Raw genomic sequence first — 12,483 nt, forward strand, 5'->3', positions numbered from 1 at the left:
TTAGAGGAGTTAGAGAGGAGAAGTGCAGGCCTGGGAGGCAACTAGAGGGAGAGCAATCAGTGAGAAAGATGTGGGGAGAGATAGACAGGGGGACAGAGGGCACATGCCAGAAAGAAGTGTTGATAGCACCAAGAGAAATGGAAACTGACACGATGAGGGGCGAGACTTTTTGACTTGAGTGAGTAAACTACTAACAACCACTTGGTGTGGACTAAATAATAAGGATTAACAGTCAATTAGCCCTTCATTTGTGTTAATAAAATCAGCAACATGCATTTAAATCAACTTTCCTTCCTGAAGAGTCTTATTAAATGATATTAAAAAAAATAATGTAAACTGTCGGGCGGCCATTAAAACCAACTAATATCTCTCTAGCAACTCTGCTTACACTCAAAATATGTAATCCTGAAGTGTGTATTCATCCATATTCCGAACCCTAACTTTGGATTGTTATCTAAAATCGGAGAGCAAAATATGGAATCACCCAAGGTAGTAGACAAGTCAATGCTTTACCTTTTACCAAAACCCTTGACTTCAAAAGCAATCAGGAAACACAGGTTTGTTTACTGAGAGGCAGAGACGCGTTTCAAAATAAGGCCGTTTTTATTCATTGTAATCAAAACAGAGGAAACTCGTGACATGTTGCTGCAAGAAATATTCAGTTAAAATGATCTTTATTACAGAATGTAATGTAATGTTTCAAATGTGATATTAAAAGTATGTATAAAGGAAAATCAACTAAAAAGGTGAGGCAGTAAAAATGCTGGCAGGCTACGTTGAGTGAAACTAGGGTGCTACCAAATACTCACCAGGTGCAGTCAAGCCACACACACAGCAAATGGGTCACTCACTCCCCAGTGCTCTTCACCACAGCAAACTGAGGCTAAAGGCCAATAACTAAAAGGCAAAACAGGTATACACACAAACAAACTGAGCAAAAACTATAAGACAAATGCAAAATAAGCATAACTAATTAATACAATCAAAACGTAAACAAAAACACAACAACAAAATAGCAAAGACAATATATTAAAGGCCAAAACAGCAGCAGGTAAACCTGAAAACAAGTCAAATGTAGGTTACAAATGGCTCACCATGTGACATACAAACAATGTGTGTTCTGGCCCTACTTACCACAGGAATGAGGTTTCAGCAAACGACTGATGTGCAGGACGATAGGTGGCTAGACACAATGTAAGGAAGCAGCAAGTGAGCACAACAAGCAGAAAAAGAGACCAATTTATCAATGTATTGAAATAGACAGCCTACCTGTACCACCGACCACGACAGACAGAGCTAAAGGGAAGAACAAAATGCCAGGTGCCTGTCATACACAGCTCTAATGAGGGGAGTGGTTGGGGGAGGAGTGAGGCCAAGAGCATTACCAACAACAGCTGCAACATATAGAATAAATAGATCAAAACGTAAAAATACAAGACATACAAAAGTGCAATACAATAGTGCATTAGACACATGGTTGAAGTAAGTTGCAGAAATAAGAAAACTATGTAGATAAATAGAATAAGATAATACATACAATTGAGTATACAATTAAATAATGTTCAATAGAATAATCGTATACTGTAATGCTATATAGAATTCCTTCAATCAATCAATCAATGTTTATTTATATAGCCCAACATGTTACATTTGTCTCAGTGCACAGTTTGCACAGAATATCAATATGACAATACGACACCCTCTGTCCTTGGACCCTCACATCGTACAAGGAAAAACTGGGGGAAAATGGAACACCTCAGGGAGAGCAACAGAGGAGACTGCCCTCTCCCAGGACGGACAGACGTGCAATAGATGCCGTGTGTAAATTTAAAAGATAATACATTGCATCAGGTACGATGGTTTTGAAAATAAACAATCCTGACAGAGCATTTCACACACATACATTTTGGTGGCACAAACCTTTTATATACAAAACCAGGAATGATTTCAGTTTGTCAATCGGATTTCACACTATGTGAGACATAATTAAGGTCATGGTTGTGCCACAGTGTTTCAGTATTTCCCTGGTCACTTGTTGTGAGAAAGAGGTATCATTAGTTCCACTACATCCCTGTTGTGTTCACACTGATAACAACATCAACGCGCTGGTAGACCTGTCGGCTTTGTTCAGGTCGTACAGCCGGTGATGAGGTGTGTGGTTCAGGCAGCAGAGGAGGCCTTATCAGCGCGATGAGAGGGAAGAAGGAGCTGCTTGTCAGTGGCTGCTTTCAACTGAGTCTGTGTAGTGTCCTGTGTCTGGTCTCCTTCACTACTGTTTCAACATCCCCTCTCTACCACCAGGCATGGGTCATTACAACAATTGGTTATATACTTTGTTTTATCAACCCAGGTGACAAGTAAGTAGTTAATAGTAAATGTATGTATTTTTAAATAATGTTTGCATATCACCATGTTTCTTTAGACAGGATGATTTTTTACTTTCTCTCAGCTTCTGAAACAAGCATGTTTTTTGTGATAAAAGGAGAAAATAAGAACAAGGATTTAAAAGTGACATCAAGATATTTTTAAAAAAAAATACATTTGTTTCCTTTATTAACATATGTACATGCTTACATGCTGTTACAATCATAACTGAATCTACCTGTGTGTGTTTTCACACTTTCACCTCAGTCTAAGTCCACCTAGATTCTGATTGGTTGGCTCAATCACATGTAAACCAGGAATAAAAAAGTGCTCTGGTTGGGAATCTAATCAAGCATGGAGCCCACTCAAGAAAGTTATCCCTTCTCAATCCTGCTGTTTTCTCTCATTAGGAGGAACATATCATACCTATGCATCATACAATCATGCTCTTGCAGAGGATATATGTTAGGATCAAAACCAGGGTAACGGCCAGGGTTGCCAACTCTCACGCATCTGGCGTGTGACACACGCTTTCACTCTCAATCTCACGCTCTCCCCCAGACCCCCCTGCAGGGGTTGGGTTTTCAGCATGTCAACTCTTTCACCTGTGGGGAAATTGCAAGATTGGCTCCAGGTCGCACTTTTTATTTAATACAAGACAAATGTCCCTTTTTATTTCATACAGTTCAATTTGGATTGAGACAGGGAAATAATCTAAACCTCACGCGTGGCGTTTCACTGTCAAGGGGAGCGTGTATGTAATTACATTGCAAATACTGACTTGAGCCCCACCACTGTATGGGTTAGCCCTACCATAGATTACCCAACAAAAATACTCTGGAGCCGCAACTGCCGACCCGTATTGCGCATGCGCAGATCTAAGATCCAGTAGAAATGATAACAAGTAAAAGTCTACTTCTTATTGTTCTACTAGGCCAAAATAGAGTCAGATACCTCATTCACACCAATGGTGTTTCAGGGCCGGTTCGGAGCTGGAGCTTGAAAAGCACCGGGTTTTGCTCTTCACACCGCAGCGGAGCAGCCTCTTAGCTCCGGAATCCGGTTAGTTTCAACCGGCCAGAGCAAAAGCACCGCATACTGTACGTCGAGGCGGAGGCAGGGGCGGGATCAACTCCTGAACAACAACAATAAGCCTGCGTTTTATACAGCTTGTACACAACGATGGAGAAACTTAACAAGCAGCAGTGGTCCACTGAAGAGACCAGCTACCTACTGGGAATCTGGTCTTCCGAAGAGGTACAGAGGAAGCTGCCATTGTTGTTGTTGTCGGTGTCAGCTGTGAGGGGTTTCTGCGTGGTTTGGCTTTATGAAGCAGGCAAGAGTAACCCCCCTGCACAAAAAGGGCAGCAAATTGGACCCAGGCAACTACCGCCCTGTTTCTATACTTACCTCCATCTCGAAAGTCATGGAAAAAATAGTATATGAACAGGTCGAAAAGTACCTCGCGGAAAAGAAACTAATCTATGAATTTCAATCTGGCTTTAGAACATCCCACTCCACTGACACATGCCTTCTTTATTTGAGCGACCACATCAAACAAGAGGTGGACGAGGGCAAGTACTGCGGCATGGTGATGCTGGACCTACAAAAGGCTTTCGACACTGTCAATCACCCCATTCTGATTGACAAGCTAAAAGCAATTGGTTTTGATAAACTATCGGTGAGCTGGATGCAATCCTACCTGGAGGGGAGAGAACAGATGGTGGAGGTAAACGGTACTCTGTCCCCCCCTCCTCCCAGTGAGCTGTGGTGTTCCACAAGGAAGCATATTAGGTCCGTTACTGTTCCTAATTTATGCAAATGACATGTCATCAGCATGTGACTGCAACTTGTTCCTGTTCGCGGACGACTCAGCCCTGCTGGTCTCTGACAGGAGCAGATTGCAGGTTGAAAAAACCCTCAGCTCCGAGCTCGGCAGAATCTGCACCTGGCTCGCAGATAATAAATGATCATTACACCTGGGTAAAACAGAGTCCATTCTCTTCGGTTCGAAACATAATCTCAGCAAATCCGACGACTTCTCAGTTGCAGTGGGTGACATTATTGTCACAAGTAAGAAGGAAATTACATACCTAGGATCTATTCTTGAGGCAAACCTCTCCTGTGACAAAATGGCATCCAATGTAATAAAAAAAGTCAATCAAAGAACTAGATTCCTATACCGGATCTCCTCTCTGGTAAACAAAAACACCCTGAAAACTCTGGCAGGAGCACTCATTCAAGGGTACTATGACTATGCTTGCACGTCATGGTACCATAGCACCTCCAAGGCGCTAAAAATAAAACTTCAAACATCGCAAAATAAACTGGTCAGACTACTGCTTGACCTTTCATCTAGAACCCACCTCACCTCTGCCCACTTTGACAATCTAGGATGGCTTAGAGTAGACGACAGAGTACAGCTACTTGCAATGGGACTGGTCTACAAGATCCACTACACCTCTATGGTACCCATGTACATGTCAAAATTCTTCCCAAAGGTCAAGGAATACCATGATCATAACACCAGAGGGAGCTCCACAAATCATGTGAAACCCAGATTTGGCACAAAAAAAGGGGAATACACGTTTCGCAATTATGCCACATCAAGGTGGAACGCTCTTCCCACAACTGTAAAGGAAAGTAAAACTATACTTACCTTCAAAACCTCTCTTAAAGAGCACCTTCGGGGGAGAGCATTGCAAAACTGGCCCCGGTAATGGTACAAATCTCAACCTGTAGTACAATGGACAGCTTCCCCCCCATCTATGTATATACTCGCATTTTAGACTCTGTTACTAACTGTATATCTGTAGACTTGGTATGTCTTAAATGTCCGGTTAGGATGTATTAGAACGAAATCTAAAATGAAAATTGTAAATAAGCAATCTGTATGTAAAAAACCACCTGTATGTAAATTGTAAATAAGCCATCTGTATGTCAAATATGTCTTATATGTCTTAAATGATATGATGAATTGGAAATGGGGGGACCCTGATGTAAACAAGACGAAAGTCTTTCTCTGGTCTGCATCCCCTTAACAATTGTATGTTTTGAGCTGTACTGTACTGTACCCAATATACAAGCTGTTAATAAACTTTTCAATCAATCAATCAATCAAGCACGCAAACGGTTACGTCATGACGCAAACGATGACGCAATGACGCAGCACCAGTCGGACTCTGCAGTGTGAAAAGAGCCGGAGCTAAACCGAAGAACCGGTTCTGAACCTGAAAAGCTCTAGCACGGTTGCGTTGGTGTGAATGAGGTAAAAGAGTATATGAGAGTGAGAGTGTGTTAATTAATATATTTGGCAGGTTGGAGTAAGTCTGTAAATTTGTTTGTGTGTGTTTCATGTATAGGCATCTCACGATAATTAATTTAGTTGGATACATTTTTCCGGAAATTATTGCGATAAACGATAATATTGTCAGCACCGTTGTATGACCATTTTAGACCACTGACATAATGATAATATATAACAGTAATTCAAGTACATCCTTTCAAACTGCTAGTCACATCCTCATGTAAATGGCAATTTATCGAGTTCATTTTTATTTATCGTACCGAAGTCAACTAATTGCTTATCGCGACAGGCCTATGCACACAATAAAACAGTGGAAACAAACATGTGTTTGACTTCCATTACTGAATGAAACTGTGTGCCCTTTATAGTCTGTGTCCAATATTGTGTATTTGTATATATTGTATATATATCCTATATATATATGCTAAGGTCCCGCTGCTGACACGATAGCAGTCATTTCGTGCGCATATCTGTAATCAAACCCATGATACCAAAATCTCACTCCAGCCAGGTACCCAAAGTTGGCAACCCTGGGTAACCTATTTTGGATATATCTCTCATAAACAAATAAAGTTAAACAGCTAACAAATGGCATTTAACTATTGAGAAAGGGTTCCTGTGGGGCCTACACCACTGGATTTATGGTAAGTGGCCTGTTGGTGACCAGAACTACAAGGAGTGTGCTTAAGATGATTGACATACAGTTTTTACTGCTGGTTGTGTACAGTTTATAAAGGCTGACTGATGTTTCTTGGTCAACTGTGCAACATAGTCTTCAGGAAAAACATGTATGAGCTGCTAGCTAGCTGATCTGAGGAAAGTGATTGAGAGCACAAATGTGGCCTATAGGCTACGGTTTTTGGGTGAGGGAGGACATCTCTTTTTAAATATATCTATATACAGAGTTTTGTAGAAGATATCAAGTAAGTATGTTATTCTGAATTGAGTTATACATGTGCCGATCTAAATTTGAAAAACTCACACACATCTTTGCACAACCTCTGTAGCTTTGGCGCTCCCCTAATGGACCCTATAGGAACCATTTACGGCCCGTCCACACAGCGGCGTGCGTTGACGCTTGGAGGTGGGCGTATCTGAAGCTTGGGGATTTTTTGCGAGCAACGCGACCAACAACCAATCACATGAATCTCCCGCCCCCGACATACAAAGCAATAGCAATGTTAAAACGAAGTAAACAGGATATAAAATCCCCAAACAGGCAAAAACCTACCAGTTTCACCCACTGTCTCTGCCACCTCCCTCCATGCCTCGCTCCTCCGGTTTGTATCCCGGTAGATTAACAGAGACTGATCATACAGCACCGGGTGATTCACTACCGCTATAATGAATTTTCCCTCCATTTTGTGGAATATGAGGAAATGACTTACGTAGTCTCTCCCAGCATACACGCGGTTTGATTGGCTAGCGCTTGTACTGGCAGATTTGCATAAACGGGATTTCATTGGCTGACGCCTCCGTTGAGGCGTCAAAAGTTGAACATTGCTCAACTTTTGAAGCCAGCAACGCCAGCAACGCTCCACGTCGCTTCCCAAAATGCAGTTCGGCTAAAAGTGACGTCACCCCATTCAAAGTGAATGGGCGAAGCGTTGAAAGCATTTTTCGATGCCTGTAGTGTAGACGGGCCGTTAGAGGAACACATTGAGGCTTTCAATGGAGCCATCAGAGCCAAAGTATTGAGTTTGAAATTCAGACATTAGTTGGTTGAGGAGAAATTATTAGTGATGTTATGTATTGCGCCGAGGCTTCGGAGCGTGTGTCGAGTAATCCCCGAAGCTTTTTATGAAGCATGTATCGAGGCTTGTATCGTTTTGGGCCAGTGACATCATCGATGACAAACGAAGCCTCGCTGCCTGTCGATACCACGTGACTGCTTCAGGAAGCCATTCAGATCGGTTGAAGCGTTGAACCACAACGCTCATATGGATGTATAATAAGAACCATATTACTCCTCCTGTACCCGGGCCCGGTGACACGATGGAATTAAGAGAGCTCAGACCATTACTTATATAGAGGTCGGAACATGTCATAAGTATAAATAGATACAAGCATAAATAAATGTAGGAATAAAAACATGAATAAAAACATGAATAAATACAGGAATAAATATGCTCCAGTGTTGTCAGGGAGATTCAGTGTGTGTGCTGTGGCTCGCTCAGCTGGAAAGCAGTTGACTCATGACCGCAGGGTCCCTGGTTCAACGACTGACTGAACAATTCGTCCTTTTTGTGGTTTATAAAAGCTACAGCTAAATGAGATAATGTAGTTAATAAATGTATTCTTTGATATGGTTTAGCCTTTCTCAGGCTACAACATGGTTACATATATGAATATTATTAAGGAATACAAATCCCTCTTTGTAATGTTTACCAGCCTCCTTAGGCTTTTCAATCACAATCATTCAACTGGAATTAAAACAATATCGTTAAGATGAAAATATGATTTAATGTTCGTTGTTTAGAGTTATTCTAATGCTTTACTCATTGGGAACTCGGTATGAGATAGAGCACACTGTTGAGATGTCCAATCTGCCTGTTTTACACACTTTGACCAACAGGGGGTTTGTGTCCAAATGAAGCCCATGATGAAGCCTATGATGAAGCCTCATGAAATGAACCCTTTTGCGAACCAATTGGCTGGAAAGCTTCATAAGGCTTCATCTCGCCATCACTAGAAATCATAGCTAACTGTCCAAAATGTAGAGTGTGTGTAGAAATAGTTGCTTAGAGTTACCTAAAGTTCTTTGCAGCCATCCCATGAATGTTTGACTGTAGGGTTGGGTCCAAGCAGGCAACAAAGCCTCCTAGTGCATTGTGGTCGATGTTGAGAAAGTCTTCTAGCAGAACATGAGTGAAGTCTGTCTTTCTACACATCCAATCTTTCACCTGTTTTACAAGAGTGAGTATTCACTTAAGTTTTGGGATGGCAGGGAGTAATTTGGCCCAAAATCTACTCAGAGTAAATCCTTCACTAAATCACAGTCTCTCTGGGTTTAAAGAGGGAGGCTATCCCAATAGAATTATGCATCCTCGGCTAGTGAAGTGGGAGGATGGAAGCCATTACTGTAGATATGTTCTGCTTCAGGTCATAGACTCCAACGTCAAATTGTCGAGACAAACTTGTTCCTTATTCTTTAAAAGAAAGTGGACGATCGATTTTCAGGGCCTGAAGACCATACTGGGGGCTAAATGAGGAACACTGGCCTTTTTAGCGTGTGCTAACATCTGCTGTTGTGTGGGAGCAGGCTGCAGCTCATTACATATTGTGTCAGAGAATTCAGAATCTGCATCATAACTAGCAACTGCAACAAATTGCTTTCCCAAGGATAGAAAAATAGTACTTCCATAAGACTTTTTACTAAGTGAAAACTACTGTGACTACTTACTCCCTATTTCCACTTTCACTATCTTACTCCTACTCCCTATCTTCCTCTATCTTAGTCACTCTCTCATACACATGCAGCCAGGAAATATCTGTCCAATCTCTCATCAGTCATCACCACTGTCTGTTTCTTTGTTTCCCTCCAACTTTTCACTCCCAGTCTCATGCGCTGATTCCCATTTCCAACCACCAGCCGCCCCACCCACACCTTACTCCCCCCTACTCCCACTTCTTACTGTGCAGAAACAGGGGCTATTTTTAGAGCCCCATTGATGGTTTAAGGATGTTAAGTCCATAGTGTGCCATGGATTTTCAGAGAGGAAACAGGCTGTTTCTCTTGTTGCCCCCTAACCTCCATTTCATTTCCTTCTCTGCATCCTCTCCTTCCTTCTCAGTAAACCTCTCTTCAAAACCCCCTTACACACTTTCTATTTCTCCTATACCCGAGCCTCAGCTTGTCTCTAACCACCCGATTGTCAACACAACACCACCACCACTCACACCTCACACCTACACATTTCTCTCTCACTCTTGTCTTCTTTCTCTCTCTTCCTATCAGTGAGATGTTTCTCTTCCTCTACTTGCAATCTGGGCCTGTCATCATTCAGACTGTTACCCAATCTGCTGTATGTCTATGGATGGAAGATTTTGCAGTAGAGAACCTCAGAGTTCTGTGCTACCAAGCCGTCCTTTATACAGCTTGTGTTTGTGATGTATGGATCAATACAACAAAATCAATCTAACTCTTGTTTTGTACACTTGTCACTTTAATTTGTTTTAGTTTTTTTATTGTAGGGGATTTTAACTTACAATTAGCTTTCTTCATATTTCCTTTGACTTGTCATAACTAGAGGTATGGGAGAAAATGATGCTGTAATGTGTAGCTAATGGTGCTAGTTATCAGAATTGTTTGTCTAAAAGGTTTGTAACTCCTTAAGAATTTTTTTTAGCACAAGCCTGACATGCCTTACTCGTTTCACAGCTCAACTCTGCCCTCTATCACTGGATCTCTGCATTGCAGACATAAACATAAACTATCATCTTTACCAGTATCATGACACAAGTTAAGAATAAATGTCTCTTTAGCTTTGAATAGAAATCTCTCATATTAAATGTTGATATATTTTTTTTTTACATTTAATCAATTTCTGTCTCTTTTGCTTAAGGGAAACAAAAACCTATACAGCTACTTTTTTTCTAAAAACACTACCTGAACATGTTGAGAGCTGGCACGGCCTACTAGCTTCTGTGCGTCTAACCAGCCATCTCAAATAGCCCTCACCATATGTTAACACTTTACTCCCCAAATACCCATGATGACAGCGTCGCTCTGTCTCTTTAAGACCCGGCGTGGAATGCTGTGGTTTTGCCTAGGCGTTTGGGGTAGTGCCCTCACCCACACATAAACACAACCCTAAAAGTGACTGTGACTCACTCTCCTTCTCCCTGTCCCCTTTCCTCCTTCATTCTCAGATGCCTCCTTCTCCTCGCCCCTGTGTGAGGATGATTTTTTTTTTGTGGTTTTGCTTTGCTTTGCGGCCTGTACTTTCATTCGGCTTCATTTAAAAGTGTAAGAAACAGGGAATCCTGCCCTGATCTAGCTGGCACTCTGTCAGAGCACTGCAGCGTCTGTTTCCTGTTACACTTGTTTGTTTGTGCCACAGGTGAAAAGGGAGGTTGCCATTGTTGTCTTTGGACTCAATAATCCCACATGGTATATGGAAGAGTAAAACATTCCATATACCATCTTGTAGATATTTGCACACATTATGTTCATTTTTGATACAACACATGTAAAAGTTTCTTTATGATTAATGCAAACATATTTTCTTTGGAACATTTTATTTTTACTTGTAACCTAAAAAATCATTTGAATAATGAATCAACTAATTTGCAGTAATCCGTTAATAGTCACTGATGGTTTATAATGTATCCCATTCTGAACAAAGGGGTACTAAAGTGCTCAATGAGCTGCTTCTAGCTTGAGCCAGAGAGCCCTCCAGTGGTTGCAGTTGGCAGTAGCTTTCCCCATGAATAGGATCAATAGACGAGCTCCCTTTATTAGATCCAGATTTGACCGTCTGAAGGCACAGATGAATGATTTTTGTAGTCTGGTGAGCAGCCCACATCGAGTTCAGCCTGTCAGACATGTCTGGGGGGACGTGGGGGAGGAAAGAGAGACGCGGGCCTCAAAAGCCTTGAGAATGCGGGACAGGGGTAAACCCTAAACCTGAGAGCTCAGCCCGGGCTAGCAGCCTTCCAGGGAACAACACTTTTCTTATTGAGCCAGCGGGCCAGACCCAAATGAGAGGTGACAGCATATTCATTTCACTCCATGTTTTTCTTTAAGGGCTTTTTAAAATGCTGCTGAATGATGAGCGGTCAGTGGATTTATAGTTCAGGGGATGATTTAGGCTTTCTAAATGGCACTGCCTTCCTCCTGCTCCTGCTCACCCTGCTTTTTTCCACAGAAGCAGTCATTTTCAGAGGCTTTATTTCAGCCGTATGCTGTTAAGGTAGGGATGACTCTCCCTGGCAACCAAGATTGATTTAAAATGTAAAGTGAGCACCTTGTTTCCCATGCCCAGTGGCATGGGAAACAGAGGCAGGGTGTGTCCACATTTACAGCTGAATTGACACAAGATAAGTAGTCTGGGAAATCCATGTCTACACCCTCAGAAAAATGGAGATACACAGTATTTTGTGGTGTGTAAAAAACGTATTACACTGTAGATGCATAAAGCACAGACACGCCAGACGCTGACCTAAATACACCCTCTTTTCTTTTGATTAAGTGCATACCAGAACATATTATATGCAATGATAACATGCATTTTGTCTCGACACCACATGTCCTTCCACAAATATCCACTCTCCCAAGCTCTCATCTCAGCACAACCCCCAGGGGCAAGAATACCGAGACTGAACATGTGAGGTCACATGGTGGACCTATCAGGGGTTGGCTCTGGACCTGATGAGTGGCAACACATCAGGAGGCATTGGGAGGTCGTTAATTTATAGGGATGCTGTTACCTTCATAAATGCTTGCCTCATAAAATGACTGGCTTGCTTTAATTTAATACTTCCCGTTGCTAATTATCACCGCACACACTATGGGTTGCAGTCTGCGCTCTGTGTGAGAGATTTTAGGAGTTTTGATAAGTTTATTTGAATGTTGTTCTTGGGTAATGTGTTGTTAATTTGGGAATAGCATTTCAAATATTTTCCACATGACAAAAGAAGCCGTATGAAGTTTGTGTCAAGGGAGGTGTTTAAATTGATGTAATAACATATTTTCTTTTTCTCGATTAGGTTTAATTAAACCCTAATTCAATAGAAGTATAAAGAACTTCCACTGTGTTGAGCTTCTTTTATGAGAGATATTTTAAACGGACAGGCGGTGTGAGAGTTTT

Source organism: Gymnodraco acuticeps, unplaced genomic scaffold (genome assembly GCF_902827175.1).
Source record: "Gymnodraco acuticeps unplaced genomic scaffold, fGymAcu1.1, whole genome shotgun sequence".
Taxonomy (NCBI): Eukaryota; Metazoa; Chordata; class Actinopteri; order Perciformes; family Bathydraconidae; genus Gymnodraco; species Gymnodraco acuticeps.